This window comes from Equus caballus, chromosome 16 (assembly GCF_041296265.1).
Source record: "Equus caballus isolate H_3958 breed thoroughbred chromosome 16, TB-T2T, whole genome shotgun sequence".
NCBI lineage: Eukaryota > Metazoa > Chordata > Mammalia > Perissodactyla > Equidae > Equus > Equus caballus.
This window is the reverse complement of record NC_091699.1, coordinates 7,176,942-7,191,595: the sequence shown is the minus strand read 5'-3', so window position 1 is coordinate 7,191,595 and position 14,654 is coordinate 7,176,942. Positions and strand designations below refer to the sequence as shown.

Here is a 14,654-nt window from a genome sequence, read left to right as displayed (position 1 = left end):
ACTAGACCACATTGAAAGTGAAAAAAGATCCTAACGTATAAGTCAAAGGCAATTTCATAAAAAGAACATTTTAAATTATTATTAAGGCAACCAATGCTACTAAATAGTACTATATGTCTAAATGTTTTACCAAATATAGTCACTCTCAATTACCTGCACTAGAAAAGAAAACTGCATCAGTTAGGATTCTTAAGTTACAAGAAATTGAAAGCTCCTTTGGTTAATTTAAACAGAAAATAAATTTATTAAAAGAAAATCAGGTAACCAACAAACATGTCAACAAGGCTGAGGAAGCACGTTTTGCACCTGGCAAGAACAAGGAAGTCTAGGGAGCTGTGGCATCATAGTCAAAATCAAGCCATAATTAGTCTCCTAAGAACACCACTTCCGGCACTGGTGAACACTAAACACCACTGACTGCACCAGTTCCACTCCTGGACAGTGAACACCACCCCCTGGCATCACTGGCATTAAAATTCAATCCTGCTGCAGCTCTTGCAACTGCTTCCAACTACAATAGAAGCTCTGTAGTCCCTACTTCTTTGTGTTACTAGCTTCTAATTCAAAGTACAGGACAAGAGCATATAAGTCTCAGCTTAGGTCACACGCCTATTTGCTAGCTGCAAAGCATAGTGAAACAAATGTCTGGGTTTTTTCCCCAAGATTCCACATAGGGAGGTGGTCTGTGCCTATCACCAAAACTCATAAGGTAGGAAATACCCCCACACATAGATAAGGGGCTCAGATGCTTGGCTGCCAGTGAGTACAAATGTCCACTAAAGAGATGTAGATTAAAATTAAACTAGTTGACAATCCAAGTGACTTTTTACTTGGCTATGTCAGTGGAAAAAAAAAAATATATATATATATAGTCCTAATAGTTGCTTCTAACAGTTTTGCTTAGGCTAACTTAAAATAAAACTGTAAAATTGTTTTTTTTTCTCCCCCAAGTGTTGACCAAGATGATGATATAGGAGGATCTTGAGCCCCCCTCTTCCCACAGACACACCAAATGTACAGCTACACTTGGAGCATTCTCTCTGAAAGAGATCCAGAAACTAGACTAGCGACTTGTACACACGGGACAAATGCAAAAATACCCAGGTTGAAACAGGTAGGAAAGGCTGAGACACACTCTCATCATAATCCCCAACCCTGCCACAATGCCATACAGTCAGAAGGGAATCCCCAACTCCACCTTCTCCCTGAGGAGCAAAGGGTTTGACCTCCACATCTAGTGCTCCAAATTTTAAGACTCTCACCAAACAGACAGACTCCCAAAACACCTAGCTCTGAAAGCCAATGGGCTTGTGTCCACAGGACCCACAAGACTATGGCAAATAAATAAGCATTCTTAACAGGAATGCAGCACTCACCAGAGCTATCCCCTCAGGGTTCAACATGGAGTGAGCAGGCAAGTATGTTTTAAGTAAGCCTCATGGTAACCACAAAGTAAAAGGCTAGAGGAGATATACAAGATAAAGAGAAAGTTATCAAAGTATACCATAGAGAAAATCATCAAATCACACAGGAAGAGAACAAGAGAGGAAGAAAGGAATAGAAGAATTACAAAACAACCAGAAAACAACAAAACGGCCATGGTAAGTCCATCCATGTAAATAATTACTTTAAATGTAAATGTTTTTTGGCTGAATGGATTAAAAAACATGACCCAAATATATGTTGCCTACAAGAGACTCATCTCAGCATTACGGACACAAACAGACTGAAAGTAAAGGGATGGAAAAAGATATTACATGCAAAGGGAAACCAAAAGCTATGGTAGCATAATTCTCAGACAAAATAGACTTGAAGACAAAGACTGTAACAAGAGACAGCAAAGGCCATTACAAAATGATAAAGGAGTCAATTCATCAAAAGGATACAAGAACTGTAAATATTTATGCACCCAACATTGGAGCACCTAAATATATAAAGCAAATATAAACAGAACTAAAAGGAGAAATAGGCAGCAATAAACAATAGCAGGGGACTTCAAAACCCCACTTTGAACAACAGATTGATCATTGTGATATTGTAATTTACAATAAGAAATACATATTTGGATGCAACCAACATAGGAGCACCAAAGTATATAAAGTAACTATTAACAAACCTAAAAGGAGAAGTGAACTACTACATAATAATAGTAGGGGACCTAAACCCCACTTAGATCAATGGATAGATCATCTAGACAGAAAGTCAAGAAGGAAATAATGGAATTAAATGAAAAACTAGACCAGATGGACTTAATAGAAAATATATAAAAACAGCAGAATACACATTCTTCTCAAGTGCACATGGAACATTCTCAAAGATAGACCATATGTTGGGAAAGAAGGCAAGCCTTAATAAATTTAAGAAGACTGAAATCATATCAAGCATCTTTTGTGACCATAATGCTATGAAACTAGAAACCAACTACAAGAAAAAAGCTACAAAAGTGACAGATATGTGGAGGCTAAACAACATAGTACTGCACAACCAATGGATCATTGAAGAAATTACAGGAGAAATCAAAAGATATCTGGAGACAAATGAAAATGAAAATACATTATACCACACCAACTCATGGGATGCAGCAAAAGTGGTCCTAGGAGGGAAAATCATAGCAACACAGGCTCACCTTAAAAAACAAGAAAAATCTCAAGTAAGCACTTTTAAACTGCACGTAACAGAAATAGAAAAAGAAGAACAAACAAAACCCAAAGTTAGCAGAAGGAGGGAAATAATAACAATTAGAGCAAAAATAAATGAAATTGAAGCCACAAAAATGGTAGAAAGGATCAACGACCAAGTGCTGGTTCCTTGAGAAGATAAAATTGACAAACCCTTAGCCAGACTCACTAAGGAAAAAAGAGAGGTGGCTCAAATAAAATTAGAAATGAAAGAGGAGAAATTAACCGATACCACAGAAATACAAAGGATCATAAGAGAACGCTATGAAAACTATATGCCAACAAATTGCAAAATCCAGAAGAAATGGATAAATTCTTAGACTCATACAATCTGCCAAAGCTGAATCAAGAAGAAATAGAGAATTAAAAAGACCAATCACAAGTAAAGAGATTGAAACAGTAATCAAAATCCTCCCAAAAAATAAAAGTCCAGGACCAGATGGCTTCTCTTAAGAATTCTACCAAACATTCAAAGATTTAATACCTATCCTTCTCAAACTATTTCAAAAAATTTAAAAAGACTGCATACTTCGTAAGTCATTCTACAAGGCCAACATCAAGCTGATACCAAAGCCAGACAAGGATAACACAAAAAAAGAAAATTACGGGCCAATTTTGCTGATGAACAGAGATACAAAACTCCTCAACAAAATACTGGCAAACCGAATACAGCAAAATCTTAAAAGGACCATACACCATGATCAAGTGGGATTTATACCAGGGACACAGGGATGGTTCAACATCCACAAATCCATCAATGTGATACACCAAATTAACAAAATGAGGAATAAAAAACGTGATCATCTCAGATGCAGAGAAAGCATTTCACAAGATCTAACATCCATTTATGATGAAAACTCTCAATAAAATGGGTATAGAAGGAAAGTATCTCAACATAATACAGGCCATATATGACAAACCCAAGCCAACATCATACTCAACGGGGAAAAACTAAAAGCCATCCCTCTGAGAACAGAAACAGGACAAGGGTGCGCACCCTCACCACTCGTATTCAAAATAGTACTGGAGGTATAGCCAGAGCAATTAGGCAAGAAAAAGAAGTAAAGGGTATCCAAATAGGTAATGAAGAAGTGAAATGCTCACTGTTTGCAAACGACATGATTTTATATATAGAAAACCCTAAAGAATCCATTGGAAAGCTATTAGAAATAATCAACAATAACAGAAAAATGGCAGGGTACAAAATGAACTTGCAAAAATCATTTGCATTTCTGTACTCTAATTACAAACTAAGAGAAAGAGAACTCAAGAATAAAATACTATTTGCAATCACAACAAAAAGAATAAAATTTCTAGGAATAAATTTAACCAAGAAGGTGAAAGACCTATACAATGAAAACTATTAAGGCTTTATTGAAAGAAATTGATAAAGACATAAAGAAATGGAAAGATATTCCGTGCACATGGATCGGAAGAATAAATACAGTTAAAATGTCCATACTCCCTAAAGCAATCTGCAGATTCAATACAATCCCAATCAGAATCCCAATGACATTCTTCACAGAAATAGAACAAAGGATCCTAAAATTCATATGGGGCAACAAAAGACCCCAAACAGCTAAAGCAATACTGAGAAAAAAGAATAAAGCTGGAGGCATCACAATCCCTGATTTCAAAATATACTACAAAGCTATAGTAATCAAAACAGGATGGTACTGGTGAAAAACAGACCTACAGATCAATGGAACAGAATTGAAAGCCCAGAAATCAAATGACATATCAGATTTAATGCAACCCCTATCAAAATTCTAGTGGCATTTTTCACAAAAATAAAACAGACAACCCTATTATTTGTATGGAACCACAAAAGATCCCAAATAGCCAAGGCATAATTGAGAAAGAAGAAAGCTGGAGGCATCATACTTCCTGATTTCAAACTATATTACAAAGTGACAGTAATCAAACTGTATGGTATTGGCATAGAAACAGCCAGACAGACCAATGGAATAGAATATCCAGAAATAAGCCAGAAATATATGGTCATTCAATTTATCACAAAGGAACCAAGAATACACAGTGGGGAAAGGACAGTTTCTTCAATAAATAGTGTTGGGAAAACTAGACAGTCACATGAAAAAGAATGAAACTGTAACCGTTATCTTACACTGTACACAAACATCAACTCTAAATGGATTAAAGACTTGAATATAAGACCTGAAACCATAAAATTCCTAGAAGCAAACACAGGGGGTAAGCTCCTTGAAATTGGTTTCGGCAATGATTTTTTGGATTGGACACCAAAAGCAAAAATTAAAAAGTGGGACTACATCAAACTACAAAGCTTCTGCACAGCAAAGGAAACCATCAACAAAATGAAAAGGGAACCTATGGAATTGGAGAAAATATTTGCAAATCTTATATCTGATAAGAGTTTAATATCCACAATATGAGGAACTCATACTACTCAACAGCAAAAAACAAATAACCTAGTTAAAAAATGGGCAAAGGACGTACATAGGCATTTTTCAAAAGAGACATGCAAATGATCAACAGGTACAGGAAAAGGTTCTCAATATCACTAATGCTCAGGGAAATGCAAATCAAAACCACAATGATTTATCACCTCATGTCGTTTAGGATGACTTGCATCAAAAAGAAAAGAGAGAACAAATATTAGGATGTGGAGAAAAGGGAACCCTTGTGCACTATTGGTGGGAATATAAATTGGTGCAGCCATTATGGAAAACAGCATGGAGGTTCTTCAAGAAATTAAAAGAACTACCATTTGATCGAGCAGCACCAATTCTGGGTATATATCCAAAGAGAAATCAACATCTCAAACAGATATCTGTACTCCCATGTTCATAGGAGCCTTATTCACAACAACCAAGGTATGAAGCAGATTAAGAGTACATCAATGGATGAATGGATCAAGAAAATTTGGTATATATATACACCATGGAATATCATTCACCCTTTTAAAAGAAAGAAATCCTGGGCCAGCCCAGCAGCATAGTGGTCAAGTTCGCATGCTGTACTTTGGGAGCCCGGGGTTCACAGGTTCAGATCCCAGGCACAGACCTAGCACCACGTGTCAAGCCATGCTGTGGCTGCATCCCACACAAAAAGTAGAAGAAGACTGGCACAGATATTAACTCAGCAACAATCTTCTCAAGCAAAAAGAGAGAGATTGGCAACAGATGTTAGCTCTGGGCCAATCTTCCTCACAAAAAAAGGAAAGAAATCCTGTCATTTGTGATAACATGGATGAACCTGGAAGGCATTAGATAATTAAGTCAGACAGAGACAAATAGGACATGGTACCACTTATATGTGGAATCTAAAAAAAAGTTAAAATCATAGAAACAGAGAACAGACAAGTGGTTGCTGGGGGGTCAGGTAAATAGGGAGAGGTTGGTAAAAGCATACAAACTTTAAGTTATAAGATGAATAAGTTCTGAGGATAACATGGTAACCATACCATTTGTTAATACAAAATAACATTGTATTGTATAATTGAAATCTGTTAAGAGAGTAGAACTTAAATGTTCTCACCAAAAAAGAGAAATATCTGAGGTGATGGATGTGTTAATTAACTTTCACAATGTATGCATATATCAAACCATCACATGGTATACTTTAAATATCTTACAATTTTATTTGTCGATTATACCTCAATAAAGGTAGAAAAAAATAAGATAGAAAAGACGGGAGAACAAATGAATATATCCCCAAATAATGGGGTAAACTAGATGGAATTTTATATCTGAGAAAAAGAAAAACGTGCAGATAATTAAAATAGCTTGCTATATATAAAATGTGAATCCTCAGAAGTCATTTGCTACTTTGACTACTGCAATATTAAGTATGTAGCTAGCTACCATAATTATACATTAAAGAGTCTCCTTGATTTTATGCAAATGTTCTCCTATATTTCTTACTACATTGGTAATAGCAATAAAACACAGCTCTGATTATCACTTAGGGACGTGACTTCCATTGCCTGCCCCAACTTAGATTTCAACTTTGTTTTCCATTCCTGCGTTTCATGTATTCCAACACCCGACCAAATGAAAATATAGTTTTTCTTCTCCATATATGGAGACTCCTCCCACCATATTTTGTACTCAAAACTTTCAATACCTTCAAGACCCCATTCAAACATCAGTTTCTTCATGAAATTTATATGCACTTTATAAAAAACAATTTTAAGAGTTTCTCTAATTTTTGTCCTGAAATTTAAATTACCAGAGATTTAGGTGTGGGGAGGTGGGAATGAAGCTCATCTCTTTAACAGTAATTACTATGTTATTCTAGAAAATGGATTTTTAAAGAAATATATTGCAACCATCTCTTTCAGTAAAAGTTTAAGTGAACAATATTAGTTGCCATTATAGCTACATACTGAAAATAAAATCAAAAGGCCATAACTTCTTCATAGAACACTCCACAAGTTATCAATTGTGGGAAGCAGGGATATAGATTACACTACCTTATTCTTCATTAAGATAGAAAGAATAAAGTAAAATAGAGAAGTGTAAAGAGGTTAAGAAAGGGAAAGAAGAGAAGAGAAGGGAGGGAAGGGGAGAAGGAAAGAAGAGAGAGAGAAAGGAAGAAATAAAACCATACTGACTACAAAAATATAACAGGGCATTCTGCCCCTTGCCATTCTTTCTAGTAAGCAAAGATTTAAAGGAAAACGCTAAAGAAATACTTTCTTTAAAAAAGAAAAGACAGGCAGTAATGTGATCAAGGAAACATCAAGAACAACACGAACGTACATTTTACATGGAGTACGCAGGAGATGTTGAAACTACATTAGGGATTAAATACTATGGGTGTCACATATCTTAACTGTCAGCTAGTCTTGAATTTTCTTTTTTGTTTATTTTGTTTTGCTTTTTATTTTTCTGCTTAGTTTATCTTTTTAGTGGCGAGGTGCCATGCAAAAGAAACCGTTTCCAGATTGTTACAATCTTGTAATAACATCTTAAGTGTGATTCAAAGTGAAAAATGTAAACAAAATTAATAAAGCAATAACTAACAATTGAAAAAATTATTTTATGGCTTGTGTCACAGTGAAATTAATATTAACCTAAGACATCATAATGTTAACATTGTTAGCTAGCAGACTTATTAAGATTCAGGACAGTAACTAGCCTAGAAAAAGTACTTAGGTTGGTTTTCCACAAAACTAAAGCAGGTCCACCTGATGTGTCAGGAATAGTAATGATATACATTAGAATGCTATGGCTTTCATATAAATTCTTCTCTTGCAATACAAGAAAAAGTTTTTAGAGTAATATGAATTACAAAAGGTATGGTATTGAGAAAAAAAGTGTCAATCGATGAGGCAGAAATCCACCTAATATTCAGAATACAGAGCCTAATTAAAATAAGTTCTTAGAGATTGAATTCTTATACTACTTTCACATGGAAAATATTGTTTCATAGTTACAGGCTGTAATGATAAACATGAACAGCCATCTCCTGGGTCATACAATGGAAGAGATCTTAGATTGTGAATGATAGCCCAACACAGATGTGTATTTCAGGTTATTCACAATTAAATCTTAAAAACTTTATTTCAACAATTATAATTCACTAAAAGCTTCTAAAGTTGAAGTTTTTCACTCCATTTATGGGATATTTTGAATAAATATTTTCAACTGTTTTTGAATAAAATGTCATCAAAATTTAGAGGACTTGCTTGCAAAAATGTTCAATAACAATGCAGGATACATAGACTGATTTATCAAGTAACTCTTCAAAGAGTCAAATGTTTATGAAATCCAATTAATAAAAGGCAACAAAGAAAGCAAGCTTATAACAACACGCCAAAGTATTCTTTTTTGGATTCAACATCAGTATGGTCTCAAAAACAGTGTAATTCAGTTACATTAACTGTGCATATAAAAAAATGAAAATTCTGACAACTGTAGCTTTGTTCAGTAAAATATCAAGCCTCTTTGACTACAACTGTGAAATATACATGAACTACAACCAATTCCAAGTGTATCTTGGCTACACAGGTTACATAATTTAGTAAGAGTCTGTTTTACCCAAGATGCTATGATCCATCAAATTTCTATTTATATTATCATTGCAGAAATAATTTTATCTTTAATGTTCTGCAGTTACATGTGATAAACTATTGTCTGCAGCTATAATCTCCTTAAAATAACTACCAAATCTGAAAGTAACTCCTGATGCTTTTTCAGCAGATTTGTGCATTCAGATTGTCATGTGACCATGAGAGATGCTAAATGCTGGCAAACATTTTGTGTACTAGTTATAGATTCATCAACTCAAATGAAAAACAAAGCATCAGTATTTATCATGAAGCATTAATTTTCCTTTATTTGAGCTCCCTGCTGCCAAAAGGTTACAAAAGCATTACTAAACACTATGAAAAAGGAAACGGTTGTTGACAAAACCACTGTAGCAACAACATTCCTACTACTCTTTGTAGGCACTCTGACAGGACTGATTAGCCTCTATTCCTAGCAAATATTTCACTTACACCTCATCTAAAATTCTCCATGTTTCCTATTGACCCCACTCCCAGGCATGGCGGCTATACAAATCTCTCAGACCTTAGAATGCAATGTTACAACTAGCTGGTACAAGTGGCTAGCAGAGACAGCAGCATTAAATACTTCTCCCATCCCATCCAGCAAGTTAGTTGTACCCAGCCACTCATGTCTCAGCACACTTTATCAGCAAGTGCCCTTCATGCTATCTTTAAAAGAAGCTGTTAGTTACTTTCTATCTGGAAAGTGTCAGGCCTGGGTTATCATTGGATGTCTTCAGATTTAACCACATGTTAAAGTGAGAACGTTCTTCACCGCACACGTTGCTCATGCACTAATACAGACCATGGCAGAGGTTAAAATAAAAAAAAGGATGTTCACTGAATCTATCTGGGTTCATTTTAACGGAACCATTAATGGTAGCTTATATTTAATTAAAAAACAAAAACTCCGAAAACAAATGCTAAACTGGGCGTGCCACTAGGATCACAGGCATAAACCATGACTGTCCTAGGCAAACTGGGATGATGTTCACCGTACATTTAAGTGTTATCCCCATTTAACAGATGAAGAAAGAGATGCAGGGACAGAGGCTAATTCACAGTAAAGAGAATTTATTGTAAAGCTAATTAAACTTAAGTTCAGAGCCCTTCATCTGCATATTCCCCTTCCAAGCCCTATACCTAATTTTGTAGTCACAATTTTGTATTCTTTTTTCCATTATGAAGGTCCCTCACAACCTGATCTGCTCCTATACAGAGAGGTTTAATAATTAACCCAAATTCACATAGGACTGTTTTTTTTTGCTTGCTTTTTTGGGGGTTGTTTTGTTTTTAAAGATTTTATTTTTCCTTTTTCTCCCAAAGACCCCCAGTACATCGTTGTGTATTTTTAGTTGTGGGTCCTTCCAGCTGTGGCATGTGGGACACCACCTCAGCATAGTCTGATGAGCAGTGCTATGTCCGCGCCCAGGATTCGAACTGGCGAAACCCCGGGCCGCCGAAGCAGAGCGCACGAACTTAACCACTCGGCCACCGCGCCAGCCCTAGGACTGGTTTTGATTTGATCTGGAAAATATATAGTCATACAAGAAAATGGAAAAATAGTATTGATTATTTTTCCCCAGAAGAATCCTAACTGGTATCACTGTCTTGGAGTCTTTCACCACTATATTCCAAACTACACACCACTAGCACCACAAACAAACAGTCATAGAATACCACTTTCACTGTGGTACTTCTGAATTTGAATGACTCCTCAATATCCAACAGATCAAATTTCAACTTCTCAGTCTGGTTTTCAACCTCACCATCACGCAGACACATATACACATTTTTAAGTATTTAAATAAGTAATCTTATCTCCAACTATTCACATAACATTTATTTTATTCTTTTTCTCCATCAAACTTTCCTTTAGCCTTGTTTCTGATTTGCCAAACTCTCAGCTAAAACTTTCCTATGTTCTACTATTGTTCACACTGTTTTTTTTAAATCATATATTTTGGCCCCTGATCTTTCAACATTTTCAAACTTTATGGAATGTCATATTCCCCCCTCCCCAATAAGCTATAAATCTCTCAGAAAGAGACTAAATTTCAGTTACTTTATACTCTGACCTGGCACAGTGCCTGGTACATAGCACTCGCTAAATACTTTGCACAGGTGAATATTCTAGGCCTACATTTACAAATGCAAACCTCTCCTTCACCTAAATTCAAACAGGATTTTATCTGTGTCTTTCTTATGACACGGGTTGCATTCTTCAATCTAAGTTATAAAAATAAACCTCCTCTAATTAAAACAAAAAGTCTTCTTACACTGCATGTATAGTGCTGTATTTCAGATCTATAGTTGATCCCATTCTGAATAGCATATCGAGGCCCAAAGACTGGTCACATCTTTATCTTCTCCTTTCTCTCTTCTCTTCCTACCACCTTCATGTCTGAGGTGGCTATGAATTTGGTGAAACAAGTTATCAATCACCAAATACTGAAAATAAAAGAGAATCTTTTCCAAATTAAAAAGATCAGTGCTTATACCTGTCCTCTTTCAAATTTACACCTCAATGTGACTAGGAAAACACAGGGTCTCAGTGCTGACGTAAAAGTACAAAACAAAGATTAGAGTTCTAGGTCAATGATTCCCAGACAACTAAAAAAAAAAAAATTATTTAATTGGTAAGACTGACAAATGATTCATATTTTTAATTTTGTCAAGAAAGGTCTTGGGACCAGCCCCGTGGCCGAGTGGTTAATTTCACGTCCTCTGCTTAGGTGGCCCAGCGTTTCACTGGTCCAGATCCCGGGCGTGGACATGGCACCGCTCATCAGGTCACACTGAGGTGGCATCCCACATGCCCCAACTAAAATATGTACTGGGGGGATTTGGGAAGAAAAAGCAGGGGGAGAAAAAAAGAAAGGACTTAAAATGGGAGGGGCATTTTAAGTCAAAAAAAGAATATAATTTTAGGAAAAAAAGAAAGAACCCATTAAATTGAAAAATCTGACATTATGGCTGATTAGCAAGTTTCAGGGACAGTAGACTGGGAACTGCTATCATAGATATGTCAATTAGTTTCAGCTTAGACCAAATCTCTTTACCCTAAATGAGACTTTGTTTGAAATGAAATGTTATATCTTCAAAGACGCCCACAAACCATAACACTAAAGCCAAACCAAGTAATTTAAAAATCAAAATAAGGAAAGCTTATTTCTTCCCTAGCCACCAGTCCCTTCCCTCACAAAAAAAAATCTTACATATGACTGGTAGACTCCCCAAACAGAAGAGCAGCAAAAAGTTAAATGCCAAGTTTCTTTTATGCCAAGAAAACTTGCAAAGACCTTTGCAATTGTAAAGACGCTCCTATCAAATGATTCCGCAATTAAACTGTATATCAGGTCCCTATAATACACAACAAGAATACCTTGGTTTGATTTAGTGTATACAATCAGGTTGCTACAACCAAAATATAAACTTGCTATAGCCTGCTTCATTCATTTCCTTGGAAAAAAGGTATAAAGCCTCTTTGCAAGTGTTTTCCTGTCTTAATGCAGACCTATTTACTGTCTGCCAAATAATCCTTTCAGGTTCTTTAATACTGCCCTCCCAACCCATCTCTTCTAAGAAGCCTTGGTAAAAACTAGGTCTCCAATTTGATAATTATTTATCTCACTTCCTTTTCAGCTTTTAAGAACCTGTGTTTCATTGTTTCTCTGTAGCGCTTGTTCTGTGCAACACTGTTATCCTTCAAGGTTTAAGGTAATTTTTCTGTTCTCTAAACATCCATAGCCCTTTACATGTGCCACTTTCACAATACTCGTATTTCTACATTGCATAGCATAGCATAGCCATTAAGCATATGGTTCTCAAATAACTGTCATTGATTAGCTGGGTGACCTTGGGCAAGCCACTTAACATTAACAGTGCCTCAGTTTCCCTATCAGTAAAATGAGGATAACATTTGTACATACCTCATAGGGTTCTTCTTAAGAGTAAATGAGCTAATATACAAAAAGTTCTTAGAACAGCACTTGTTATATATTAAGTACCATTTAACTATCTAGTCTTAAAATCATTCACCTAATTCAAATCTCACCATTCTACCATAAATTCTTTTTGTGGTCCAAAGTTTTATCTTTTTCTCTTTTGAATCCCACTATACAGCTTGACAATGCCCTAAACAGGGAGGCAAGTAAAAACGTATTTGTTGAATTAATTAATGCCGAATTCTCTGATGGAGCAGCTCTGAGAGAGCTTTGTAAATGTTCTCTAGTTACTCGTCTATATTTTAAGTTCCTAACAGTTCCCAAAATTTTCAAACAAAACTAATCCTACAACAGAGGGAAATAAACAAGTACTCAAGGATGGTCTGAGACAAGGATTAAAACTTCTACTCTACAGCAGCTCCAATCAACTGCTAGTGATTACTAAGCACTGTCTCAGATTCTGAGGCCCTTACGGCCTCATGGTCAGAGCGCCATGATCAACTAATCTTGTCTACCTTTGTTTGCTGGGATAGTACAAAGTGGACACACTCATTTTTTCATTACCAATCTGGAGTTTGACCCTAACGAGCCCAACCTCCTCAAGAAAATTTATTTAAAATTCCATATTTTCTCTTACAACTTCACACAAGTTTTGCCTTTTACTCTATAACATATCCATGTTTACTTAAATTAAAAAATATATTTTCCTCCGATCTGTGAATAAAACTGATGCTCCAGGGAGATGTGTCACGTTTCTTCTGTGGTTTCTTAACCCCCTGGTACCAAATATCTCCAGGTGCAGCACTACCTCATTTTGAGAAACACAATCCTAGACTACACGTTTCCTGAAGTACATTACTTTTGCATCCTCCCACTAGCAACCAAAATACTACTCCCTGAATAACCAGAAGATATATGACAGAATAATAATAGCACCTATATTTTAATACTGCTTAAGCATTTGTAAGATGATTTTGTATCTCATTTAATATTCACATTTTAAAGAATTCAAAAACATCAAATTATAATCATGTATCAACTAAATTGTGTGACGTTTGTAAGTGAGTTTTCACTTTTCTCCAAAGTGGAAGCATGATGCTAGAACATTAGCTAGGAATAAATCAGATAAACTTCTAAAATACGATGCTAACATATCTTCAACAGGATAAATGCTATTGCTAAAATTATCAGACATCGTTACAATACTTGAACACAAAAGCTGTCTTTCCTCTTATAAAATTCCTAATAATTTAAATGTCTTATATTCTAACCATATCATCACTGTCCTGGGTCTACTTGTGACAAAAATTGTATTTAATGGCTTAATGTTTCAATCAAAACAATTCTTTTCGTCAGGGAATTTGATCAAACGAAATTACAGGCCCACATGATTTCCATCCTAGTGGACTTGAAGGTCAACAGCAATGAACAGGTTACATAAAGCTAAATTGTCAACTCATCCTCCTTTATGTGATTAATTCTAAATACAAAACAAATTGTAAATTCTCTTGTAAGTTAAAGCAAAAAACGCTTCACTTTCCCTCCCTTGCAAAAACAAACTAAATTGGATTTATGGTGGATACGAGCCCCCACCAATGGATTTAAGGGCAGCAGGGAATGGCCTCTTCCATAACGCCTTACAAATTTGTGCAAAGACGATATATTGACGCAAAGAAATCCCTTCGAAAAGGGAGAAGCAGGGGCGAGAAGAGGGCTCAGCTGCTCAGAGGTCTCACTAGAGGAGGAGGACCCGGGAGGCGGGGGAGGGAGAGCAGAGAACCTCACCCACGGCGGGCCCCACATGTGAAGCTTTTGGAAAGACAGTGGGGGAAAAGCTGAGCTGCTTTCGGTTTAAGAGCAGAGACATGGTGCTAGGGTCCTCAGGCTTGGGGAAGATTAAAAGACCTCTCCTAGCAAGTTGCCCCCAGGCAAGGCTGTGCCCTCCCCTCCGAGGCCTAGGAAAGAGGCGCCATGACGGGAATGTACGTCCAGGGA

General features: G+C 36.2%; 1 pseudogene; it reads right to left on the bottom strand.

The window, feature by feature from the left end:
• LOC138918140 (regulator of DNA class I crossover intermediates 1-like) overlaps positions 1-14,526 on the bottom strand; it is a 72,344-nt pseudogene extending 57,818 nt beyond the window's left edge.
• Between the last annotated feature and the right edge of the window lie 128 nt (positions 14,527-14,654).